We start from the raw sequence: 10690 nt of genomic DNA, 5'->3' as shown, positions 1-10690 counted from the left end.
CCCCAGTGGAGGTTTAATCCCGGCTGTTTCTCTTTGACGCCTTGCTCCCCTAAGGTCAGCTTAAACCTGAGCGAGGAACTGGCAGCTTCTGGTAAAATATTTTTGCCAAGGTTTAAGAAAAAACAAAAAATGTGATGTTTTTTATTGTTAAAAGCCGAGAAAATTGGCGAGGGCTTCTTTAATAATCGGCAAAAATTAACATTAGAAATCAAATTTACAATTTGCGTTGTATAACTTATGCTTGCCATTCAAATCCCATTGCAACCATGAAGTGGGAATATTTGATTTGGTAAAATAAAGACTCGGCAAGAGTCTTGAAAAGTCAAACATGAGGTCGGAAACAGTGTTTGAGCCAGGTCTCCTTTAATGGAGCTGAAAATGTGGATGTTGTTTGGGAATAAAAGAAATTAATGAAGCCGCTAAGGTTAATCATTTGTGAAGTATGTGTGGGATACGAAGAACTGAAAGGATGTAAGTGTGGAGATTGTACATATCTCAAAAATATTAGCGAAGTGAAAGGACAGATCAGAGTGTTATTTTAGAAAGTATGGTCTTGTGGAAAGAATAGAAGACGAGTGGTTGGCAATAATGAACAAAATTCGTAAGACTCTGGAAGAAGGCTGAGAAGAAAACAAGATGTTGAATAGATTCAGTTAACAGGAAAGGAGGAGGCTTAATACAAGAAGTGCAAGAGTAATGTGCAAGATAGAGGGGACTTTCACAGTATATCTAAAAGCATTCGACACGTTGCTAATGAGCCTTCTAGTATGTGTATGAAGCGGTTCATATTATGAACTTTTCCGCATGTGTAGTTAATACACGACTCGGTTAACTTATAGTATAAATGCAGCATTGTCTATTTTTTCTTGCAGTCCAAACAACACTGTTTTAAAGAGAAATTGCATATAATATTGATAACATAAATTCTAAAAAGTAAATTAATAAAATTTCTAACTCCGCGGAAATAATAATAATAATAATAATAATAATAATAATAATAATAATAATAATAAATTAGTCTGGTAGTTTTAAGACCCTCTGGAAACTATCGTAACAAGCAGTTTGAAGAGCGTTCGGGAAACAACCAGTTTCGGCATGTTACCGAAACGTCCCTTCGGTGTGAACGGAGTTTGGTGTCCAGTTGGTCTTAGAGAGAGATCAAGAGTGAACTGACGTTTTCTCTTAGCTCGTTCGAGTGTTTTTAAAGTGTTTGAAAATATATGTATTTATATTCCAAGTGCACCTGTGAGTAAAAATCTTTTCGATCTGTTTACTTGACGTAATTTCTCGCGTGGTGCCAATTTCTTTAATCATTTGTTTTTACCGTAGCTTTAAGTACTTTAAATGGTGATAAATTTTTACGTAGGCATAAAAGGTTGGGAAGAGAAGTTCTATTGAATGGCTAGAATGAAGGGGAGATCACTGATCTTGTCAGGAAGATTCGTTTATGTAACCCAATCCCGAGCAGCCATAGTTAATTGTTGTATTTGATATCACTCTCCTGGATGTGGTAATTAGTATCCCAGTGCTGTGATCATAAGACGCATACGTACAACGTACTAAATTCAAACATCAGTATAAAGCTGCCGAGTAAATCAGTTATAATTGTCAGGGCTGACCATCGGTGTCAGGTTGTGGTGTTGGGAATTCATTTTATTCCTCGGATTTTAACTTTTATTAGTTCACCTGACCTTCATTTCGGCAGATATTTACAACAGTTAACGCAATTTATCCAAGAACCTAAAACAAACTTGGTCTTGTCTGCCATTAAACTTAATTTGTTTACATTCCTTGTTAAATGTTCACCCCACACACTGCTCAATCGACTACTATAGTGAGTGATGTGTATAATAGTGATCCATTTTGTTTTTATTTCGTGTCTGTAACTGTTATTTGATTCATATGCACATTACTTATAAACTTAAGTTTTTAATATTTCAGTGGCTTGAAAAAGCTTAAAATAGTAATTCGTTTTTAGGGTGCTAAAAGGTTCCATTGTTTAACAATTCCTGCCATCTTGCTTTAATGGTAAAACAGTTCAATGTAATCTCCTTATATTAAAAACACGTCATTTCCACACACAAACAATGCAGGCGCTTTAAAGTTCTGTTAGATCTTTAAAAATTGGTAGGGCCCGTTTGATTACTTTAAGTAGAATTTTCAATATTTTTTCAAGCTCAATATCCAGCCAAAAAAAAAAAAAAAAAAACAAAAAAAAAAAAGCTTCTCATTAAAAGTTAAGACTTCGTAACTCCTCGGATTTAAATGCGGGTTAAAACCAAAATGTGGGAACAATTGTTAATAAGGTCTCTTGACTATTGTTTTAAAAAACAAAAATTAATTGTGCATCTTTATCTTTCAACTCTGATTCTACATAAATAACAAAGTGAAACTTTCAAACTATTCCTAATTTAATTTTATATCATTTTCTACTAGTAATCATAGTTTCCCACTTCCAAAACTTAAAGAATCACAAAGATGTGGCCAATTCAGTGAGGGTGGTTCATGATAAAAAGTAAGTTCGGCTCTTGTTTAAATGGACATGTGTAATTTTTTTCACACCTTGGTGGCCTTTTAGCCTACAATCTGCTCCAAGTCATCCACTTGTCATTACCCTCTCACCCCACTACACAATTTTCCTTTGGCTGTTAGCTTAAAAATACAATCGTCATAGGCTGTCCAAGTTCAATAAAAGGTTAAAACAGCTGTGGTTAAACTGAGCTTTGCTCTTTTTTCTGCCTATGGCGTTAAGATTCTATTAATGATTAAAAGATATCGATACAGGGTTACTGCCTCTATTTATGCCTAACTTTATTTTTCATGTTTACGTGAAATATTTCTTGCAGTTTGATACTCTCCAGAAATTAAAGTCTTGCACTTCTTTATCGCCTAGAAATATTAGGCTTTTCCGTCCTTTGCTTCGAGAAATTTTAAGTCCATTAGCTATCCAGTGATTAATCCTATGTATAGTTCAAAGAGATGCCCTGGGAAGTAATGGATAAAGCTTATATCGTTCTACAGAGCCCCTACTATTAGAAATAAGAACCCTTCTTAGTAATTTATCTACATTAGATAACACTTTTTTTGTTTTACGTGAAATATAAGGCTGCTTCCGTGAAATGTTAGTCCTGCCGGTCCTTAAATCTTTGAAATACCAGTCCAGCACTTCTTTGTTTCCCTAAAGTTAAAGTTCATTTAATCTTTATAAGACCCCGTAGTTCACAGCAGCCTACCAACAGTCCTTGCTTCACTGAACTGTGTTCTTGAGTTTTGCACTAATACTGCAGCTTCTTTGTTCCTAGTCAAGCCAGTCCTGGAGAATCATGGTTCCTTGTGCAGTTCCTTCAACTTTTTTCCATCTCCCTTGAATGGTAGGTTGCGCAGTTCACTGCAAGCGTAAATTACCAGTCTTGCAGTCCCAACACTCCTAGTTTGCCCTTGTTTTCTTGATTGATTGATTTATTATTATTTTTTTAGTCCCTGATGCATAATGTCGATCCTTCTACTCCTTGTTTACTGCAATTACCATTTTTGTTGTTTCTTCTGCATCGTCAGTCCTGCTATTACGTCAGTTTGGAATGTCGGTTCCATAAATTTTTGCTTTTCTCAGATCAGTTGCACAGGTACTTGGGTTGATTAAATTATCAGTCCTTCAGTTCCAAGTCTTCTTTTAAATATCAGCATCACAGTTACATGCCCCCGATAGTGGTCAGCCCTTCAGTTGGCTTCCTTATGATTTTTTTTTTTTCTTAGTCCTGTAGTTCTTTGTTGAAATACCTGTGTGGGATTCTTTGCTTCCCTGAATGGTCAGTACATAATGTCTTTGCTTCGGGAATACTAAAGAATAGTTCCGCACGGACTGCGAGGAACGCTAAACCAGCGAATACGACATCCCACTAGGGCGACAAGGGCCACCGTCCAATGTATTTCGCCGTGGTTTTCAAGTACTGGCCCCTCCCGGGGATTAACTTTGCAAGTCGTCCCGAATAAATATACCTTTAAATTTCTTGGTTTCAGGAGGTAAATCTGCATATTTCTAAACCGCAACTTGCCATAGTCCTAGGCCTCCGCTGGAAATAGTAAGTTAAGATCTAACCTTTGCTTCTTTGAATATTAGTCTCAGAGGTTTTTTTTCCTCCAGTCCCTGGGCAGTTCTTTTCTCCTTGAAATATCATTAATGAAATTTTGTTGCAGAAAGGTGCTTCCACACGGTCGAACAATGTCTGAACGGAACAAACACATTGTTACCTATGAAATCATAGGCAAGGCGTGATGACGGTCCATGTGTTGAAACAATGAAAGATCTGGGGCAACAAGCCAGTTGGTACCCAGATGAGGTTTTATACTGTGGCGGGTGATCACAAGCTTTAAAAAAACCAAGTGGCAAACCCTACCCCACAATTAACCACTAACATCCACTCCAGCTGCCCAACTCACCCTCCCAGTCACACCTTTTCTTTCTTTACACAACAAAATACCAGCAGGACAATTGACCTATAGCTACACAAAACAAAAAGAAACCCGAAACACAAAAAACCAAAAAGCTTCTTCAAAACAACATGTACTAACCCAACCACTCCAGATACTCCGGGTCTATCCTGTGCTGTCCTCCGGTTCAAGGGTCACAGAAAAATCCCAAAAACAACAACCAAGCAAGCCCAACCAAGACCCACAACCCAAACAACGCCAATAACACAAAACAACCAAGGAACTACCGTCCCTAACAAAAGGACCCACAACAACAACCATGGAACACAACAAACAAAACAGGAACACAACCACAACAACAAAAGACAACTGCAGAAAAACAATTACTAACAAAAAAACAAAACAAAACAAAGGCAAACACACACACCCACTAACCAACACCAAACTTAAAAACAACTACCAAGAACAACAAACAACCCTCAAACTCACAACCACACCAAAACCCTCAGGAAACTCACCACTCAATAACAAACAAAAAACCTCACAGCTACAACAAATCTAAACAATAACAGGCCACAGCAACCTCTTAAGTGAACCAATATCAAACTAAAACAAACAACAAATCCAATAACACAACTCAAACAGACTTTCAATTTCCTCCAATTAAAACTGCTTGTCAACACTATTTATCCATCACCAGTCTTCACCAACAAAGACTGACTAAAAAACTAACTAAAACCAAAAACCCAGAACACTCTGGATCTCCGCAACAGCACCAGCAGACCACCCCAAAGAATTCTACCAACAAACTCTAACAGTCGTTAACCATCCAACCACCAATTACGCTTCTCTCTCTCTCTTCCTCTCGTCTCTCCTCTCGTCGTCTTCTTCTTTTCATCCTATCTCTCTTCTCTTCTCTCTCCTTCTCTCTGCAACACAGACCCACCACACACACACCACACACTCACACACACGTTACGTTTGTCAAACAATGGAACTTCCATAACTCCTCCTATACTCCTCCATTACTTTCCCCCTCCCCGCATTAACATTTGACCAACGTCTCCTTACACTCGCAATACATCCCACAACTAAACAGCCTTCAGCCGCACCCACGGATGCAAGGTCACCCCTGGATCTTGTTTGAGGGCCCTCATATTACACTCGCAGTTACACCACTTAATCCACTTCTCCCAGAGGATCACTTCCAGTTAGACTCCCCATTACCATTCCCCCTCCTCAACTTACCAATCCTCCCCAGAATCCCACATTTCACTTACTTTATTACTCCACCCCATTCTTCCAACTCTTGTTCCAGAATATCTCTCTTAACTCTGGCCATCCAAATCACTTACCTCATTTACATCCTGCCAAAACTCCCGAAGAGACTCATTCATAACTGCCTACTACGTCCTTAACCAACCTGCATTACCATTCCCAGTGAAACTTCACTAAAAAACCCCTGAAACAATTCAAACCCCCACACTCTATGTATCATTCCTCCCCTCTATCATGCAGCTCACGTTTCTCCCATTTCTTCCCATTTCCAGCCTTAACCCTTCTTCCGCGTTTCCTTCCATACTCAACCAAACACTTAACTGCCAATCTTTCAGAGAGAACCCATTTGCTCATTGATGCTCAGCTCACATTTATTCCACCCTCAAACCTCAACTCACTCTTCACATTCTCCCGCCGAACACCAACCGTCACATACTATACGGGACCCCCCGCCCAACTGAATCTCCTCAATACCTGTCCAGAAATTCCAAATTCCCAGCCTGAACTCATCCTCTTTCGCCTACACACACTTTGCTACATGACCTTCCATTCATTCCACATTAAACACCATTTCGCAATGCTGTTCATTTAACACATCCTATGCATAATGCCCGCTTTCTTCCCGCATGTTCGCGCAAAACAATGGCTTCATATGGGAGTACCCTGACATCCCATAAGCTAATCTGCCCTAAGCCTGTCCACCCACCTATAACAGCTTAATATCCCATCTTTCTTTACCCACCTCATTCACCAAATGCCCCAGTTTGGCCCAACCACCTGAAGCCACGCCCTAAACGACCCAACCGACTCTTCATTTCTTCCCTGTGTCCTGGCTTACCCACATCTAAATAACATTGCTGCTCCTGCTCCGCAACGCTAACTGACCCTAATCTTCCAACACTCGCACCCCTATCTCTTTTAGGGTTAACTAACTCACATTACTTGCCCTAATGCTCCTATCTTACCGCCTGCGCTCTGGACCATTTTCGCCTCAGCCCTTCCGCAAAACTCCCATCCCTTATAGCTTTTTAAATTTCTGGGTATTTTTTTAAAACCATCGGCTAACGTTCAGGTCCTAACCACTAATACACTTCCTACTCTTTCATACACCTATCTAACTCGTAATCCTCTACTATCTTCTAAAATGCTCGTTTCCACACGCCAACTTTTCGTTCGTCCATTGCATTTTCTTCCTTACGTTTCAGATTTAATAAACTCATTATACAACTCAGGTACAGTCGCCAAAACCAGGACTTTCCGCACTAAAACTGCCTTCTTGCTCGTTTATATCTTCGTCCCCAAACCAAACTTTTTCCCTGGCTAATTTTTGTTTCAAACCTGCAACACATACATCGACAATGACTCACCAACGGATTTCATTCTTGCCTCTTCAAAACTCTTGCCTCTTCAAAAAGTCTTGCCTACTCCTACTGTTTATTGTTCATTTTGCCTGTTCTTACAATCCGTAGCTTTCACACACTCATAAACAAGCAAAAAAAAAAAAAAAAAAACCAAAAAAATTTTTTTTTTCCCTCACCTCCATCATTACCCTTAATACATACTCAACAAAAAATCCTGCTCAAAAAAGCATACCCAACTCTCTTGCCCAGACAACTCTTGTTATCCCCCTCCCCATTACTTTGCCTCACAATACTTCTCATATTCCTTTAAAAAAAATATACCCTAAGTTTCCCTACTCACCATATTCCTCTATTGTGATATATTGGGGTTATCCTCTCTCAATATTACCAACAGCCTTTCCGTACTTCCTGTTAACTCCCCTCTCACTTTTCGGCTACTTTTCCATTTCTGACCCTTCTTTCCCCACCCTTCCTCCGAATACCAGCGAATTCCACTTCCAATACTCACGTACCATAACTCTTGACTACACTCTTCTTACCCTTCCTTCTTTCTACCTACCTGGTTTTCCACTCAACTGGCTAATACCAAATCACACTGCCTCCCTTTCCCCAATGTATTGCAGTATCTAATCTCAATTCCATGTCTGTCACCCTTACTAGCCCTTCTTTCCCTTAGTTTGTCTTCTTTTCCTTTTCCTCAGGACACCCTTCTTATTCTTGTACCTCAGGTTGTTTAATCCTTGATCCTGGGTGTTCCTTCCTTCTTTCCCTTAACCTATCACAACCAAACTCACCTTCAACTCGTAAACTCTCATCCACTCACTCTTTCGCTTCCTTTAACGCATTTCCGTGGCCCTCAAAGTCCTCAAGACCCAGTTAGGCCTACCTCCTAACAGCTCCCTCTCCCATGAATCCCACTTTTATCATTTATCCTGCTAATCTCTTGCAACTGCATTCATTACTACCCAAATTTTCGGGTCCATTTTCTCTCTTTTCCCGCTCCTTTCACCTCTTCTTTCACTTCCACTTTGCACTCCTTAGCATTCCCTTCTCATTTCCCAAATTTAACTTGCCGTCGTTCAGCTCCCCTCAACACTACTACCCTCAACCTCTCATTCTCCACTTCAAACCTTTCCCTTAGCTTTCCCATAAGCCAAACCTCAAGCTCCTCCCTTCAGCCTATCATATCTCCTCTAAACCCTTCCCCCATCCTACACTTCCACCAATCACCACAACTCAGCAACCCCAACTTGCCCGCCTGCAGCTGCCGCACAAACAGTCCCTGTTCGGGTGCCAAAAAATAATGTGGCAGGCATTTCAATAAGCTTAAAAAAAAAACAAGTGGCAAAAAACCTTACCCCACACTAAACCTAATCACTCCAGCTGCCAACCTCACCCGTCCACACTTTATTCTTTACACAACAAAATACACGCAGGACAATTGACCTATAGCTACACAAAACAAAAAAAACAAAAAACTCTCAAAACACATGTACTAACCCAACCACTCCAGATACTCCGGGCTATCCTGTGCTGACCGCCGGTCGAGGTCACAGAAATACCAACAACAACAACCAAGAACCACAACCCAATCAAAATCAACACACCAGCCACTACGTCACAACACACAAGGACACAACACCCCAACCAGGGAACACAACAATAAAACAGGAACACAACCACAACACAAGACAACTGCACAAACAATTACTAACAAAAAAACAACACAAAAAGGCAACACACACACCCACTAACAACACCAAACTTAACTAACAACAACAACAACCCTCAACTCACAACCACACCAACCCTCAGGAACTCTCATAACTCTAACAAAAAAACCTCACAGCACAACAAATTAACAATACAGGCACAACAACTCTTAAGTGACAAAATCAAACTAAAACAAAAACAACATCAATCAACACACTCAACAGACTTTCTAATTTCCAACTCCAATCAAACTGCTGTCAACGACTATTTATCATCAACCAAGCTCTCACCCAAAAGAACTGACTAAAACTAAACAAAACCACAGAACTCGGATCTCCAACAGCACCAGCAGACACCCAGAATTCACCAACAACCAATACAGTCATTAACCATCCAACCACCAATTACACCCTCTCTCTCTCTCTCTCTCTCTCTCTCTCAATCTCTCTCAATCTCTCTCTCTCTTCTCTCTCTCCCACAACCACACTACACACACACACACACAACACACACACACACACACACACATATATTGTCAAATGGAACTCCATAACTCCTCCATAATACCACTATTTTTACTCTGCTCACAGGCAAGATCCGCAGACATGCTCAGTTCAAGGCAGAACGCGGCAGACAATGCTCACAAGGCAAAGACCGGCAGACAATGCTCACAAGGCAAAGACCGGCAGACAATGCTCACAAGGCAAAGACCGGCGGACAATGCTCACAAGGCAAAGACCGGCAGACAATGCTCACAAGCAAAGACCGGCCAGACAATGCTCACAAGGCAAAGACTGGAGGAACAATTTCTCACAAAGGCAAAGACCGAGACAATGCTTCAACAAGCAAAGCCGGCAAGACAATGACAAGGCAAAGACCGGCGGACAATGTTCGAAGATGATGCCCGCTGGCAATATACAGGTATTCAAGTCAGTATGTGGACTTGGGCGACTGGTAGTTGTTGCTAGCGACCTTTCTCCATGACAGACGTACGGCAAGCCATGTTGACACGGCAGTTGAGAGCTAATCCACTTACAAACTTCGAAAATCCAGTAACGAAATTAATGTTCACGTGCCTGGCAGCATCGTATACTTCAAGGTCTCACAGACAGTGTCTGAAGCTCCGATACTACGAACATGGGCAGTGTCTGGTACACCTCTTGGTGCTTGCTTCTGACGTCATCAGTGAGCCTCTCCGCTCCCCATTGTTAATTGGTAACAATGTTTGTCCGTCGAACAATGTCCGACCGTGTGGACGCACTAAAACACAGGTGCAGGTCTGTGTTGGCGTGCGCCGTGTAATGATTGGAACAGATTTTTGCCCCACTTTGGCCATGTTTCAGTCATTACAAAAGCATTGTATTAGGATGCACTCATGTTTTCATACAGCCTAGAATGATACAGGAAAAATTTTAGACAATTTTTCTTAGAAATGCTGATGTACTGGCATGAACTTTAAAAGGGAGTATATTTTGCATTACAGTGGGCAAATACTTTTAAGTAATTTTCAGTTTCTGCTATTTGTTTATAATCCTCACTAGGTAATTTGCCATAAATTGGTTTAGCAGACTGCTGTAGATTTGTTTGAGAGTACCACAAACCTGCCACTACAAGTGCACACTACATCTAGCATATTGCTTCTGTCTTGTACTGTCTTGTCTTGTCATACACTGCAGTACTCTGCTCTGCCGCTATCCTGTATCTCTGTATGCCCGTAGCCTTAGGGTCAGTTAGGTCCAGCTTAATTTGTAGCCTAACTGTGCCCTCTTCGTATATTCTGATATCTTGCCTCATTTTTTTTCCCTTTAGGTCGAGCAAAGGTTCTATGGCAATTCCATTTTTTAATCAGGCATAAAATTCTTAACCACGAGTAGTATGGCTGACATGACCTTAGAAAATGCACTTTAATT

General features: G+C 40.6%; 1 protein-coding gene across 1 annotated transcript in view; it reads left to right on the top strand.

The window, feature by feature from the left end:
• Positions 1-1143: 1143 nt before the first annotated feature.
• Positions 1144-10690, top strand: part of LOC135215735 (rho GTPase-activating protein gacZ-like) — a 17797-nt gene continuing 8250 nt past the window's right edge. Inside the window, exon 1 of the mRNA XM_064250690.1 lies at positions 1144-1245. The gene's annotated coding sequence lies outside the window, so the exon portion shown is untranslated. The remainder of the gene's footprint in view (positions 1246-10690) is intronic.

This window comes from Macrobrachium nipponense, chromosome 5 (genome assembly GCF_015104395.2).
Source record: "Macrobrachium nipponense isolate FS-2020 chromosome 5, ASM1510439v2, whole genome shotgun sequence".
NCBI lineage: Eukaryota > Metazoa > Arthropoda > Malacostraca > Decapoda > Palaemonidae > Macrobrachium > Macrobrachium nipponense.
This window is presented reverse-complemented; position numbering and strand designations above follow the sequence as displayed.